This window comes from Anopheles gambiae, chromosome 3 (assembly GCF_943734735.2).
Source record: "Anopheles gambiae chromosome 3, idAnoGambNW_F1_1, whole genome shotgun sequence".
Lineage (NCBI taxonomy): Eukaryota > Metazoa > Arthropoda > Insecta > Diptera > Culicidae > Anopheles > Anopheles gambiae.
In genome coordinates this window covers 72,127,381-72,144,041 of record NC_064602.1, presented here as the reverse complement: position 1 = coordinate 72,144,041, position 16,661 = coordinate 72,127,381, and the positions used below count along the sequence as shown (strand labels likewise).

At 44.0% G+C, this 16,661-nt stretch overlaps 1 protein-coding gene across 5 annotated transcripts in view; it reads left to right on the top strand.

The window, feature by feature from the left end:
- Positions 1-16,661, top strand: part of LOC1270986 (roundabout homolog 2) — a 117,914-nt gene that overhangs the window by 14,141 nt on the left and 87,112 nt on the right. For all 5 annotated transcript variants that reach the window (XM_061662651.1, XM_061662652.1, XM_061662650.1 and 2 more), the window contains exon 3: positions 7,939-7,988. The gene's annotated coding sequence lies outside the window, so the exon portion shown is untranslated. The remainder of the gene's footprint in view (positions 1-7,938; positions 7,989-16,661) is intronic.

Sequence of the window (16,661 nt, the reverse complement as noted above, 5' to 3'; positions counted from 1 at the left end):
ATTTTCTTTTTGAATGAATCTCTATACTCAATCTTATTATTCTTCTTCTTTATCACAACAAGCGTTGTTGGTCAATGCCTGCCTATACCCACTAGTGGGCTTGTATTGCAGTGACTTTTTGATTACCTATCCATAGCAGGATAGTCCGTTCTACATATGGGGGCACGGACCATTCGGGGTTTGAACTCGCATACAGTCTCTTGTAGGATCCAACTCACTTACGCACACGCTCTTATTTACAGTGATCATCTCCAATCAAAAAAATATGAATTATATTATAAATTGCTAATAAATCATTAAGCTTTTATTCATATTTCATGTTTTAGCATTGCCTTTCAATTTTACATAGGTTGCTGCAATTGATTCTTCGTCTTTTCCTTTGTTTCATATTATGATTTTTCTTCTCAAAATAACTGCCTAGTTGCACATAAACGTTACCAGCATCTTGATGTTTTGAGCTCCGCTTCCACCTACCTTTTTTAATCATTCCTGCACAATCACGTTGTTGTTGGTCGTTGCTAGTGCGGAAACATTTAGCATACTGCCTTTGTCCCATTTCGGTATGCCTCAATCTCTGCTCCCATTTCTAATCCCCTGGCACCAGGTACAAACTAGAACAATAACCTCAAAACTGAAGCGAACCAGAGTGTCGTCGCCCGAGAAAACATCAAAACAAAAATAGTTCTTCCCCCGCCTGATGCTTCTCCTATTGCTGCCCGGCGTGGTGTTGCGACCTCTCCGGACTCTTCTCCTCGCGTCTGTAGACACAGGGTCTCGGTTTATTTCAACGCCTCGAGGGTTTATGCATGTCATTGATTTGTATGCTCTCTCCGTTAGCCTTGTATGGAGCTCTGGCAATGTGTGCGTGTGTGTGTCTTCCTTAAACAGAACCATAATCGCTCAAATGCATACGAATTGAAGATGCTCTCGAGTGAAGTGAAGGAGAGCTCTCTCTCTTTCTCTCTCCACCTCCTTTTGGTCACGTGACTTTTACGCGCTGACACCGGAGAGGACACAAGATGACTTGAGGTACGCGTGGTGTGAGATACGGGAAAGAGCGCGCTGGTGGAGACCACTCGATGCAAAAGAGGGCTCCACAAGGGCCTCCCTTGCTCAAGAGGAGCATCGCAACCAGCAGAAGAGGTGCCGGTCGAAGAGGAAGCAGAAACAGGTTCATATTGTAATGTTTTTGTTCCAGTACACATGCACATTGGTATTCAAAACAAAAACAAGAATAAAAGAGAGAGAGATCCCCCGGCGGGAAGCCTACGTTCTTTGTAGAACCTAAAACCCAGCCAGTGGTCCTCTGGATGCCACAGTTCCTTCGTTGGAAGAGGTAGTGCAGATCGTGCCTGCTGTGTGAGCCCTTCGCTCTGGAGAGGAGGTTGGTGGACCTTTTCAAAGTGGAAGGGAAGATCCACTAGAGCCTCATTGCTTTTAGCTCATGATCATGGTTGTGGTGGTGATGGTGTCTTCTTCAAATCATCCACCATATGGTTAGTGGTTTTTATCATCGTTTCGTTTGCTCTCGTTTCGGTTGCATGTGGTTTTTTTTATAGGTCCTAGCTTTTACTTCTACCTTGCATCCACCATTGCAACTACAACCACCATCCATCGCGCGCGCTCTATGTGGTGGTACTTTTTATAGTAATGATATGCCTAATGTATGCACACAGGTCCGACCCGAAATGCATATGTAACGACGACCAACGGCGGCGTTGTCTCGGTTTGTCGATCCGCAAAAGGTATTGTTTCGGTGGATAACAGTAGTAGCGCGCAGACCCGGAGGAAGCATCGCGTTCGTCCAGACATGGAACAACGAGAAGCATAAATGAATGCATGAGCGCTCTCGGAAGCTCTTCTTTTTCGGTAGGGCAAACGGAATGTGTGAGTGTGGTACTTTTCTGGTGCTGCCTGCCTGCCTGCTGTTATTATTATCGCTCATGACCATGAAAAGTAAGTCGCCGGTTGTTTGTGCGGCAGCAGCAGCACCGTGCCCACCACCAGTGCCAGAAATGCGAATGTCGATCAAAAGAAGCGAAACAAAATCGCAAAAATAAAATGCGCTGCATATTATGTTTGTGCTCGAGTTTTGTGTAGAAAGGTACCAGGAGACGCCGAAACATACAGCCCGGTCGCATTATATGTTTATGGGGTGTTCTGACTTTGCAGTCAGACTTTGCAGCACAGAAAGAATCCTTTCGGTAGCTGTTGTGTGGTGTTGACTGAGAAGGCCTGTTGTTGGGTTTATGCATCGCGTTCGCATTGTTGCTTCCAGAATTGGTGCTGTGTTGAGGCATGTGAAACGTGCTCCAAAAACTTCCTTTTTTGCACACTTCTTTTGCTCGCTTCACATAGCAAAGCTTCTTATGTTTTTTTTGATTACCATGAGGCAGTGTCAGCTTCATACTTTTTTATGCTTTATTAAGTGCGATGATATGCAACAATCGTTCCGGATCAATTACATTTGTTGGTTTGGGTTTGTTGTGTATGCGGTGTTGGATGTAAACACATGGGCGGGTGTGTATATGTGTGTACATCGGGCCGCTTGGGGTGTTAAATGGTTGAGATGAAAACATCAGCCACATTTCGTGTGTTATTTAATTTGCTTTAGGTCCGACATTTGATTAGTTGGCAGATGCATGGGAAGCATTTTTGGAGAAAAGCCTTAGTATTTTTGTTGCAGCAATACATATTTTCTTTAACAACAAAAAATAGTGGTCATTGAAGTGTTAAATAAAGTGTTTGACACTCGTATGCATTTTAAGAGGACATGTTTTACACTATCTGACTAAAATCAAAGGACATTACAAAATTTAATTAATTTAATATTTGATCTAATGTATTTCCTTACGATTAATATAAGTTAAAGAAAATCCGTATTTCAGAAAAATAATGCAATTACAATTTTATTTCTTAGTTTTGTTCCGGTAAAATTTTATTTTAGGTGGCGCTCTGGCAGCTTTCAAACAAGATATCTCCGACAACCAAGACATCGGAATGACTCCGACAACCCTCGGACGATTCCGGACGACTCCGGGCGACTCTGGACGACTCCGGACGACTCTGGATGACTCTGGACGACTCTGGACGACTCTGGACGACTCTGGACGACTCTGGACGACTCTGGACGTCTCTGGACGACTCTGGACGACTCTGGACGACTCTGGACGACTCTGGACGATTCTGGACGACTCTGGACGACTCTGGACGACTCTGGACGACTCTGGACGACTCTGGACGACTCTGGACGACTTTGGACGACTATGAACGATTATGAACGACTCTGGACGACTCTGGACGACTCTGGACGACTCTGGACGACTTTGGACGACTATGAACGATTATGAACGACTCTGGACGACTCTGGACGACTCTGGACGACTCCGGATGACTCTGGACGTCTTCGGAGCCGGGTAGGACTAGTGCTTCGAATTTTGTCGGAGTCGGAATCCGAACAAAATAATCGGAGATAAAGAATAGATCGGAGTTGTAGGTGCGCTTTAAAAGAGCACATCGTTAGTCGATACCCATCTATGCTGTGGACACCTTGACTGTCAAACGCATCATAGCTATATTTAGTTTAATTTAATTTAATAACATTCGTTACTTTTCCAGATTTCTGTTCGTAGTTTAAGCTCTAATATCTAATTCCTGTTAAGTCTATCACTTCAGTTAAATATGTTATTATATATCAGGAACAATGTATTTTCGCATATACTTACGATTCAAGGTTCTTGTTCTCGTTTCCTTTTTAATTTTAATTTTAGTTTTTTGCATTTGCAACAAACCAAAGAATATAAGAAAAAAATATCGTTTCAATATCTACGTTCTCTGTCTATGTTGAGCTGCGTTCTTTCTTATCCACATTTTTCTGAATAAAAAATTCTTTGAATCTTTTTTCTGATCTAAAATTTGTATGACCCTGTATATATTTTTCATTTTTCCTTACGTCACAGTTATGTGCATGCGAACTCCGGCAGCTTCTTGCAAACCATTGCCAAGAAGATACACCGTTATTATTAACCGGGCAAGACAGACTCTTGATACGGAAACGTTGAACTCCCCACTTCGCAGTGCCTGGGATTAAATCGGTAGGAGCACACGAAACAAACACAAAAAACCCATCCTTCACGATTTTTGCAATGCTGCGAAGAATGCTACTCTCCGAAACGCGGGATGGGTGGCTTTTCGGGCCGGGGTTTACGCGAGGTGCGGTTGTTTGTAAACAGCGCGCGAGCTACATAATTATTATAATAATCAAATGATTGTAGAGCAGCAGCAGCAGCAGGGGCGAGCACGAGATAGAGAGGTAGATGTTTCCACCCTCTCTCACTCTCTCTGGGCATGAAATCGCGCGGACTATCTTCTCATGGATTGGAGTGTAGATCTGTGTTAGATCTGTTGGTTTGCATTAGTCGGGTTCTCTAGGAACTCGTGTTGTGTGTCTGTTGAGGCAAGGTGCGCAGCGTTTGTTAGTTCGTTGACCAGTCACACCAAGGCCTGGGGAAGTTACCCGGGTAAGAAGCTCTCTGTGCAGAAAGAGTTAATAATGCTCTACATTTTGTGCGAGCACGTCTGTCGGATGTGTTTCCTACTCGCTTGCGCCTTTCCTAGAAGGCAGCAGCGCAGCAGCATATGCTGGGTGCCTCTCCAACGGTTGCTCCATTTCGTCATTGTGGTCAAGCCAGAGCCAGCCAAGGCAGAGTCCGCGCGCGCACCGTCCATTAATATCTTTTGGGGGCCACCCGATCACGAAATAGAGCTCCTTCCCACTGTCTTTGGGGCAGTGGGATAAGGGAGCGGATGCAATCGAAGGAGAATGGGGGAGACAACAGACATACAAAAGGGTAGCTGTAATTTAGGTTGAACATAATTTTTGCTTTATGCCGTGGAATTTGTGCACTAATGTTGGGCGCTCTCTCTCTCCTCCTCTCTCTTTGTGCTTTGTGCAGCAGCAGTCGCGGCTGGTCAGGCGGCAAAAATGGAATCGTGTCTCCTCTACCTGTGCTCTTGTGCACCAAATAAGGGATTGAGCATGGCAATGGTTTTTAGATCGATTTGGTTATGATTGAACTTTGCATAAGCGCGCTCGCGCGAACCTTTCGATGGGAAGGCATGAAGGAGGAGGAGGGGCGACTTGCGTTGAGGGGTTGCACACGCGAACCCGATTTGCTAAAGAGAGTGATTATTGAACTCCTCTTCCCCCACCATTGTGTTGTGTTGCGTGTTTTAGAGCGAGCTGAAGGAACGGAAAGACACACAAACCCAAGACATTCGGCTGTTGCGCCAGGGTATTGCTGCTTCTGCCATTGTAGTGGTGTGTGCATTGGAGTTAACCTTCCCTTTTACTTTTTTTGTTATCCACCTTTAAGCCACCAGGGGCACACACATAGGGCGGCAATCGAAGCAAAAGGATGATGCGCGCGTCTCTTGCAAACAATGATCATTTATGGGAAGAGCGCGCCTGCGGAGGGATTTGTATCCCGGCCGTACACTTTGCAGGCAACAACTTCTCTGGAGGAGGAACTGTTGTACCTTACACTGATGCTGCTGCTGCTGCTGCACTGATGCATAACTGCTGTCGTCTCCAAAAGGGTTTGTTGCGGTGTGATATTTTACCCCTTTGGTGGTTCTGTTGCTTGCTAGTTTTGTTTTTAGCGCTGCTTTCCATTTCAACGTGCTCTCTTGTGTTTTATGGATGATGGGCAAATGGAATGTCGTGTTGTTTCCTTGTCCTCGGGGTTTGTTTTATACTGCTGCCTTTTCACCGAGGCTCCATTCCCCCCTGTGTGGTGTGGTGCTGTCTGTGTCCGTGTGGGGGTGTCTTCTTCATGTGCCCGGTCAATAATTGAATGCGGCCGCGGTATGATGCATGCATGCAGCACGGTGTGTAATTGGAAAGGTGTTACGCCGGTTGTATGAAAGCTGAGGGACGACGCGTGTGTGTTGTTTTGGCGGGCGTGAAAAGCGTTGAAAAATTGCAGCAAAACATGCGTGTACGACGGCGTGTGCGATTGAAGTTGTCTCTGTGCAGTGTGTAGACATTTTTGTCGTTGAACTTTTGACGCCCTAACGGGGTGTGTGTATGTGAGCTGGGGGCCAAATGGTGTGTCATCTGCTTAATATTGCTTGCAATGTTCACACGCATTGCTGGAAACATTGTCAGTAGATTTGTTTGTTGAACACCACCGTGTAAGATTTATTACTGCCCATGGTTACAAATTGAAATGTGTTAACTTGTATTCATTATTCGAATGCAAAGTGTTTTACCCCCTGTAATGCTGCTAACTTAGATAAATTCGCTACGTTAGAATTATGGTAACAGTGATGGTGAATTAATTTTCTTTTAAAATTAGTTTAATGTGGCTTCAAACGATATTTTATTTCTAATTAAATTATTAAAACTCATTTTGATCAAACGAATAGCAAAATGATTTTGAAACGCATAATTATTTTTGAATAATGAAAGTCAAAATACAATATGGCGTAAGACAACTGTCAATAAGATAAGACAAATATAACTATGTCGAGGAATGTTTCGCTACCAGTGGATACTCATTTTGCTAAAACTAGTTTACTTAGTCCGGTAACAGGGTAGTGCAAAATTAAAAAAGAAAGTTTTTAATGATCTCCTTTAGATCAAGGAGGAGGAAATGAGGAGTACGCGGAAATTACTATCCTCGACACCCAACTCAAATGAAGAACCCATTAAGAGACCTAAAATAAAAAAAAACCCATTACGGTTCTGAAACCGATGTAGTATACTGCATACTGATTCAGGACCTGATTCTGGTTCATGCCGGTGATGGACTTGTCACTGAACTTATAACAATTCAGGGATCGACCAAGAGTCCATATCGGTCATGTACTACAACGGATACTGAACCTATTCTGATCCTGGAACTGATATTGAATCCAATCCTGTATTAGACCCTATCATGAACCCATATCGGTCCATGAACCGATCTTAGACTCATACCAATCCTGGAACCGATCATGAACCGTTACTGGAAATGATCATCAAACCATACCGTTCCAGGAAACGTTCATGGAACCGATCATGAATCCGTTCCAGTTCTGGTACCGATCTTCAAACCATATCGATCCTGGAACTTATTATTTATTTATTTATTTTCTTTAACAAAGTTACCTACCCATCCTTGCCTTAACTTAACTTAACTTAATAACCTAATTCCTAACTAACATAAACACTGAACTCATGAGCAAATAAATAAAAGCTGACCACAAAAATAAATTGATAAAGATAATAAGAATTTCACTCGTCAGTAAAGGCTTCGCAAAGTTTGTTTTAGTACTCATATTCCAGGATTCCAACATTATGAATTTATATTGGTATCGAAATATCTTTTTTCTCCTGGAACTGTACCCGGACCCTTTCCAGATTCGGAACGAAACGGGTATTGAATTGATACAGACTCTGTTCCGACCGAATAACTAATTCCGCTGGTCGACAAACCATACCGACCCGGTAGTATGTGCAGGGTATGACAAAGTGTAGTAACTAAGCATAGGAGGAATTCACCATGAAAATTTAAACATTGGACATTTGTTTCTATATAAGAGACTGATTTTGCCGTATCGCTTAAAATATTTGGACATTTAATAAAAACATATGCTGTTACTCTCTTTTTTATAGAGAATGGCTCCTATTTAAAAATGAATGTAATTGAAAAAAAAAACAAAATCAAACTAAATATACTAAATATAAGCAGAACTTAAGAAGCCACAGGATTAAATGAAAAATGTGCATAAGACCTATGGCAAAAATAGTCAGTTTTTGTTTGAATATTTCTCTGCATAATTATAAGGTTTTTTTTAATGTTTTACGCACTCTGTATTAAATTTTTCTATCGCTAGCTCTAATGTGGTGTACAATAAATCACTAACACGCTTTTTCCCTCTCTGTAATTCCAGCCCTGTGTACGGTTCCAGTAAGGCGCACATACCGTTAGCATCAACCAAAGGTAAGGTTTATATTTATGTTTAAGCAATCCCTAGCGGGTTGATTTTTTGGTTTGCAAACCAAACAACCAAAAAGCATTAAAATCCGCATCCGCACAATTAAGCACAAGCGCCGATAAGAATCTCTGCTCCATGTCGGCGTCCGGGAGTAGTAGTAGTAGTAGAGTAGGTGGTTGCGAGGGGCAAAACTTGCACCAAACACCGCAAACTTCCCTGCGGATTTTTCAAGAGGTCGTGCATAGCCTGTGACCGTGACGTGATTCCTCTTGCCTCCTGTCGGCTTGCTCCTCCTGCACTCTCATCTGGGCAAAACTTTTCCCGCTGCTGGTCGTCGTGGCGCGCCACCATGACGCAGTATTTCATGTGTTGTTGTTTTTTGCTTTCCCTTGTGGACATCAGCGGCAGCAGCAGCACCCTCTTCTTACTCTGTGCTGCATGACGTGATACCAATTAATTCGCCGCCTTATGACGCCACACGCGGGCGGTAGACACACGCTCACAGAAACATTCATGGATATACTAAACCACAGTTTCAAAGAGAAGATAGAGACAGCGAGGTGAGAAAGGTTGGGAAGAAAAAGTTGGATACTTAATTTTAATTTTTACGAAAAGCCCTCGGCCTAGCGCGCACGATTGCGCATAATTCGCTCCTGGCGGGAGGTCTGCTCGGAGTTCTGTAATTTCTTGTACCCCACAGAAACACACACAGGCAAAGGTCGGGAGGCGGCAAAGTTTTTCTTGTGGCGGCAAAAAGTTTTGGAAATGATTTGAAATTATACGTGTTTTTGTTAACCGTCGCCCCCCACTTCAGCACAACTAAATACCAAACGAATATGGCCCAAATGAGCAGAAGAGAGCCGCTCGTGCCTCGTGATGAGTGACGAACAACCTGAGAGTGTTTAGAACAGTTAGAACTCGCGCCCCCTTTTTCTCTAAATCCCTGGAGTGTTTTGTTCGAATTCTGACCAGCGATTTATCAAACCGTTTTCGAAAGTAATTGGAAGGCGCACACTCCAGGATGCCGTAAGCATTAAACTACCGTCTTCAGGAGTACATGAGGAGTGCAGAAGAAGTAATGTCCTGCTGGTATCTTCATTGGATTTGGTTCTAACGGTGGAAGTCGTTTCTCGCCCGCAAAACCCCTTTTGGTGATGAGCGCGTGATGAATGTTTTCATCGTTTTAACAGTTTGATATGCGCGCGCGGGGGCTATCAACGCCCGAGAACACAGTGCGTGCGATTCGAACAAACATTGCCAAATCGTGAGTCGACAGAATTGATGAAAATAATCCAATTAATGTCTACGACCCCCTAAAGGTGGTTCAGAACGGCAGACACATACATTCTACAGAAACTCCGGAGTGTGAAGCGAATAACTTGCGGTGAGGTGATCTGTACTGAAGAAGTTGTCTGAAGGATCCGCCATGTCAGCATTCACAGCCAGTCGTGGCCTTCTGCGTCAAATTAAAGTCGGTGAAAAATCTTGACCAATCCACAAGATACCTTCCTGTTGTTGCTGCGGCTGGACCAGAGGAAGTCTTCCATGCTGCGAATGAGGGCCCTCTGTAATTAGAGTGTTTTAGCTAAATAATAGCCATTGCGGTGCGGTTCCCCTCTGGGCTGAGTGACGAAGAAACGTGCACGCGTGTCCAGCTGATTGCGAACCGAACCGGGGGAACAACCCGCCCGTCTGTGTGGGGAACGTCCGTTGTTTGCGGATATCGTTCCGTTCCTCTCATGGCTAAAGCCGTGGAGGTACAACGTAGGACCCGTTTGTTTGGAATTTCACCCAGGATGAGTGTCGCTTTTTTGACAGCTTGCCGCCGCCTCTTCTAACGCGCGGCGCTCTTGACGGCCGATCTCGGTCGATGCTGTCCGGAGTATATCCGGACGCTGTGTGCTCCACTACTCGACACATGATACGATGATGATGATGATGGTTTGAACGCGAAGCGTCGTTTTTACACCCAAACGGGGGAACAATGCACCACACAAAACCTTGGAAAATAGCCGAACAGCTCTGCTGAATCACGCAGTGGCGAACAGAGTGAGCTCTCCGTCGGACATGATATTCCGCTTTAAAATCATCCCGCCTGATGTGTGAGATGCGACGCGTTTTTGGGAGACGCAAGACGCTGAGATGTAGTGTTGGACATACCGTAGTCACGAGTGGTGACGGTACACACAGACTGAGGAGATGTGGTGTGCTCTGATGCCTCTGCTATCTGCTATCCAAGACATCGAAGGTATTATGGACGGCGGCGGCAGAGAAAGACCCGCCGTGTGTAACGGGTTTTCAAACGCTTTGCGGAACGTCAAGTGCGGAATCAATTACATTCGCTATTAGAGAGGTTGTGAATGCTGTGAATACTTGTCGAATTTCGCCCCCCCCCCCCCCCCCCTGTTCGCTGTACCAAACAGCTGAAATACGGTGAAGAAGAGGTTTTGGTGTGGTGTCTACGTTTTGGAGGAATGGTTGTTTTGGGAAGCAAATTGTCCTGTACCGTGTGAGATGAACCCGTTATCGCATGCCTTTGTGGCCCTCGAATTGTTGTGCCTCCGTCCGTTGTGCGTGGGTAATCGATGATCCGTGAAATGGGGAGAAAGGTTCGCCTTGCAGAATCGCAAATAATGTCAAAGTTTTGGAGTTTGGCAGTGTTCGTTTGATTCATTTAAGGTCTTTTTTTTCTTTCTTTTCTTCTATTCGTAACTTTTGCTTCAGAGCACCCGTCGTCCGTTCTGATACTGATCTGTTGATAGATGGCCAACGAACGTCTCTCCCAGCGCGCTCCGCGTTCCCATTTCTCGGATATGGTTTGGTGCATGTCAATCGAATTGGAAAATTGGGATCGTGGTCGTTTTTTTTATGTCCGCTGGTTTTCCCGTTTTTCCGTCCTCTCTCTTTTTGGCACAGCATATCATCAACAGTTCGTCCCCAAACGTCAGCCGTCCTGTATTTGTGTACACTAGCTCCAAGTTTTTCCGATGTCGTCAAAATGCCTAGTCCCACTCGTTTGTGTGTCTGTAGTACACTCAAACTCCTCAGACTCCACTTCCCTCTGGGTCCTCTGTTGGCTAAAACTCAGGGTTTTATAATTCCATGCGGAAGTAAGAGGCACACGCATCGGTTAAATAACTTCAACTTTAGCATGAAATAAATTCGGGACCGTTTTTGGTGATACGACAGACGCACACACAGACAGTGTGGGAGATTTATAGTACTTACCCTCATGCCCGCTTTTCGCTCGTTTACTATCACGGGAACTCATTTATTCGACGGGAACGCAACCACCCCCTGGAACTTCCGACCAGCCCCGTCGGTTGATGATACTGCTGGTGGTACTTCAACTCAGGGAGATGTTGCTGCTCTGGGTTATATATTTCCCATTCCCTTATCCTTCCGCCTTCCCACCGACCAGAACTTCCCGGACAGCAAAATAAGCCCACTTAGTTGCGAGGATGGAAAATGAAAACGTTTCACAAGCGCGCACACTCTTGTGTGTCTAGTTGTGGGACGATGAAGATACGACGGCAAACGGCAGTTCGTCCAGTAGTCCAGCAGCAGCTTGGTTACGGGTGATGATCAGTCGTCCACTACTCTCTCATGCCCCGAGATTCGCCAGCAGTAGTAGCATTGCCCGTCCGTTGCTATCTTTCATACGGCAACTCCACACAGGCTCGCTCCCGTTTTCATGATGGTGAAAATGAACATTTACCCGGACATCCAACTCCACCTCCTCCCACTCTAAGGTGTGGTCCTCTTTGGTGTGATGTCCTTGATTGCCACTGTGCTGCTGCTGCTACTACTACTACACTCTACAACTACTGCCCTTGCGCTACTAACGCTCTCTCACCACACACCATCATCCCCACAGGGGAACAATTTTTCGCCTGATTCCCTTTTCCATGGCTTTATTCGATCAAACTAAGAAGATTGCTTTCTCCTCCCACATGAACCTCCCACTCTGGTGTCGGTCGGTCAAAAACACAGCAACGAAAAACCGTCTCTCTCTCTGTCCCCGGACATGTTTTCTCTGGTTCCTTCTTCAGACTGGAGTTTTTGGTGTGCTTGGGTTCTCTTCTTCCGTTGTGAAGGCAGCCAGCCAGCAGACACTGGACGGCTTTTCCTGATTGCAAGTTTCACTGCTGGAAACTGTTTTCGTTGATTTGGCAACGAGGAAATAACCATCAAAACACACCATCTCCTCCTATCCTCTCTAGTCGGCCGCTCCTCTGCGCGTCATCAATCCGTATTTTTTCGCTTTCGCCTCTTCCACCAAAATGTTTGCAATTTCCCCCATTTTGGTGCTCTCCAGTGTTTTGGTGGGACACTGTCGTCAGTGCTGGTGCTGAAAAATTGTCGAACCTCTTTCCGGAGTTTTTTTTCCGGTTGGGCCAAACACCATTTTCCTCAACTGTGCTCTCCCACCGCCCCAGCGTCCGACACCAGTTTAGAACTTTAGGTCTTCTTGTTTGTGGCTCTCTGTCCGTTCGAAAACAGTCTCCCTGTGGAGGAAAAGAGTACGCTTAGAGCCTGTTAAAAGGGAGCAAGTGTTGGTGGAGGACGGTGTCGTTGATATCCTTTTGGGCCCAATCGTTTCAAAGCGGGGCGAGAGATGTGTTTTGGTGTGCGCAAAAAAAGCCGGACGACAGAAATCGGGAAATTTATATACTTTATGCGATTTTTTCCATTAAATTAAGGTTTTTCTTTTGCAATTTCTCTCCCCCGGTTTTTTTTGGATCAAACTCGTTTTGCATCTTCTTTGGTATGGAAAAAAGGCACACAGTTTCACCGATTCATCCCTGGAGTAATTTATATCCAGATTTGTCGTCGGAATGTGCGTTACTATTATGTGAAGCGTTTCTTTCTTGCAAAACAGGCACCGATTGTGTGAGGGCTTGTGATATTCGGAATGATTACAACGCCGCGTCCCGTGTACCTCCACACTAAAAGCCCAGAAGCAATTCTTTTCAACCTTTATGTGTGCTACCGTATTTGCGATATGATGTGTTTTTTTGTCTTTTTGTCCTTTAGATGCCATAATATCCATAAGGCTCTATTGGGAAGGTTTGTGTATGCCCGAGATGGTGCTGATGTTTTTTTTTTGTTCTGTCCCATCCAATTTGGCGTTTTTTTCGTGCGTTAAATCTTTTCAACGGGATTCTTACACACTGCCGGCTATGTTGGTTAGGATCTTTTGCTTTGCCAAGAATCGTTGAATTGAGTGAGAAAAGTTTTTTCGGGTCAATGGAAAACGTTGTTTTTGTGGCAAACAGTCCCCCTGAAAGCAGATAAGCGCCCAACGATGACAGTGACAAAATCATGTTTTTTGTTTTGCTCTAGAACTTAAGTTAGCGTGTTCAGCTAGATGTCTTGTGCGATGGTTTTTTATTTATGAAACATTATATTTCTTCCAACTCAATTAGGGATATACCTTCAGGTAAAGATTTGGTTTTCTTGTGCAGTTTTGATGTCTGTTTGTTTTTAATAATCCATCGTAAAATGGCTTATGAATTTTAAACTGAGTTTACACAGAAGCGTGAAACGAAATTAAACATGACTTTTGCATTTGCAGCTTCCCTTAATAGTAGCTCTTCTTTCAATTGCAATTTTACCCTCCGTCCGTCCTGTTCATTTCACAGTTACCCCTTATGTGCGTACGCTATTATCATAATTCGAAAAAAAATAATCCCACTTTTTCTCTATTCATGGATGTAAACATTGCATCTTTCTCGAAAACGGTGTATGTGCGGCTTAAGTAAGATTGATGTAATGTTTATTATCCTGTACTGAGTGATTATGATGAAAAAAAAACTGAGCCTTTTTCTAATGTTAGCGATACAGGGTTACATCAAATGACTCGATTATATTATATATCCATAATATAAAGCCTTGCTCAAGAGGAATTTTCTATATAAAAACTGATTAGTTTTATCCTTCCAGAACATTGGTTTGTGTTACTTCAGGATGCAGAACTCAATCTATTTAAAGATTTAACATCACAATTTTACAATGCTGTGCTCTCGTGACAGCTTTCACACACATCCCTTTTTCACATAGCAAATCGAATTCGAAAAGTAATTGTTTACACTTTCATCCGTTTGCCCGTTCGTCGCATGCCCCGTCTCACAGACGCTGCACCGTGTGCCAAAATAACAAAGTTTAAATTAAACAATAATATTGCCGACACAATTTCTTCTCGCAATCGAGCGCGACGAACACATCTTTGAGCGGATTGTCGATAAAACAGGGACCGTTGTGTGAGTGCGTGTTGCTGAACGTTTGTGTAAGCTCTTTTTCCGATAGTTTGAAATTTGTGCGCCGCGCCTCCTCCGGTCGTGTATATTTTACACAGCGACAAAAAACAAGGATCAGCGGCGCAATATTTTCTCTCCCCGCTTTTAATCCATTACAAAAATAGGAAACTGTTTTCATATTGGGGGAGAACGTGTCTGTGTGTGTCTCCATGAAGACACACAGGATCACAGTTAATCCACAAAACAAACAAGTGACACACACAGCAGCAGCACACACCACCAAGCAGCAGGCTTTTCCTTCTGGGCAGACTGGCTGGCGGCAATGTTTTTCATTTTGTTCCGCTTAAGCCATCGCATGAATATATTCTTTTCACTCGCGTTAGAGTTTCACTCCTGTGCCTTCGTGTACTGGGGAGATATGACTGACTTCAACCACAATAAGAGTACGCTTGCTACTGTGTGTGGTGGAGCGGCCCAGAAGTTTCATGAATATGTAAAAGATATTCGGGGTGTATGATTTATGGTTCACTTTATTCCAGATTTCAGACAAGGAGAGAGAGGAAAATGAAGCGCCTTAGGCCTGGGATATTGTGGTGATGGTGGAGGTGTACGCGCGGTGCGTTACACTAACGATTTCTCGCGATCGAGCGTGTCCTGCCGAAGGGCCAATTAGTTTGGCTGGTATGTGTGCGGGGTTAACATATTGCATAGATCAAAACCCGGGTGTGTTTGGGTGTATTAGAATGACAATAAATTATTGTAATTTTTGTCCCGTCTTGTTTGCTCCGCAGCGCGTTTCCTTCCCCGGTGGGTGTCATGATTTTATTTTGTACTGAGATTTGTAAAAATTAAGCGTGTATGGGTGGTCTATGAATATCTATGGAAGATTAGAAGATGCATAGTAAAATACATATCTTGGGAATCTAGCGTTTTAAAATATTGAATTCTTTTGGTTTATTCTACTCAGCATGGCTCAATTACAGAGGTTTTCACTTGATTTCGCAAGCGTAGCAACGTTGAAAGCAACTGCAGCATGTGATAGGACAAGCACATCGGTTGTTTTCAAAACGTCATCATGCTTAAGACAACCTTTGCACTTGATATCATAATTCTAGTATTGCGGATTCAGTATTCAAGCAAGTACTCAACTACATGTGTTTAAATCACAAAACCCTTTGTGATATTGTGTACCGCGCTTGTGATATCAAGTGCGAAAGTTGTCTTAAGCATGATGACGTTCTAAAAACAACTGATACGTTTGTCCTGTCAAATGCTGCTGTTGCGTTTAACGATGCTACGCTTGCGAAATCAAGTAAAAATCCTGTATTTGAAATAAATTTGTCTTGAAATTATACCAGCTCCGATATTTTGTGACATTAACTGAAAATGCCTTAAGATTAACGTAAGAAACGTATTTTAAAATTATCCTACAAATCCAATTAAGCGCTCGTTTCCAGCAAACCATTCCATCAATCAACATCTGCTCTGTAATTTGCAAATTATATTCAATAATTTATATAATTTATTTATTAGCGAACACACCATATCAGTTTGATGGGTCGTTTCGGTTTGCCATCTACGGTGCAATTTCATTATATTTTTATACCAACCTTTTTGTTGTGCCCTTCCCCAATCAACCGACATCAATCATTATTAACACTTCCCGCAAAAATGCTTGCGGTTTGTATCGATTGTATTCAAATTGTTTTATGGAACCACCTCGTGCAGCGTGCACCACCACCGCCTAACCAAAAGAGAGCTCCTTTTCATGTTAATATCAGCGGTAACATAAATTTATATGACCCGTGTGTTCCGGCCCTGCTCAGTGCACCCATCTCCCCAGCGCAAAACGGGGCTGTGAGAAAGATGGCCCAGAACAGGGGAACAGCGAGCACAGGGAGGTGTGGTGTATAGGAATGTCATTCGATTTGGCTATACTTTATTGCCCTTTACATGCATCGTTGCGCCGAACTCTGTGGTCCACATTGGCAGCTTTTAATGCTTTAAAGTGGCATCAAAGGCTGGGGAAGAGAGTGGAGAGATTTTGTTACCAATTGTGTGTGTGTGTGTGTGCGGATGAAACAAATGTAAATAAAGCCACAAAAAAGCTTCATAAACTATGGCATAAAATGCAATACCGCTGGTTTGCCCTGTTGTGCCGCCCTGTGTATGTGTGTTTTGTACCATTATAAAACGTCACTGTACATAAATCATCGGCTCCTCGGGAAAGAAGCGCGCATATATATATATATATATATGCACATGTGGAGCTGCTGCTGATGTGTATGCATGCACCGCCGCCGTATGCTTTTAGGGTCGTTTATTTTCCCAGAATCAGATCATCTGCCGGTCGCGCGCGTTCCAGTGTGCCGTAAAACGCGCATAACACAACAGAACGATTGCAGTGTGAGCAGCCTC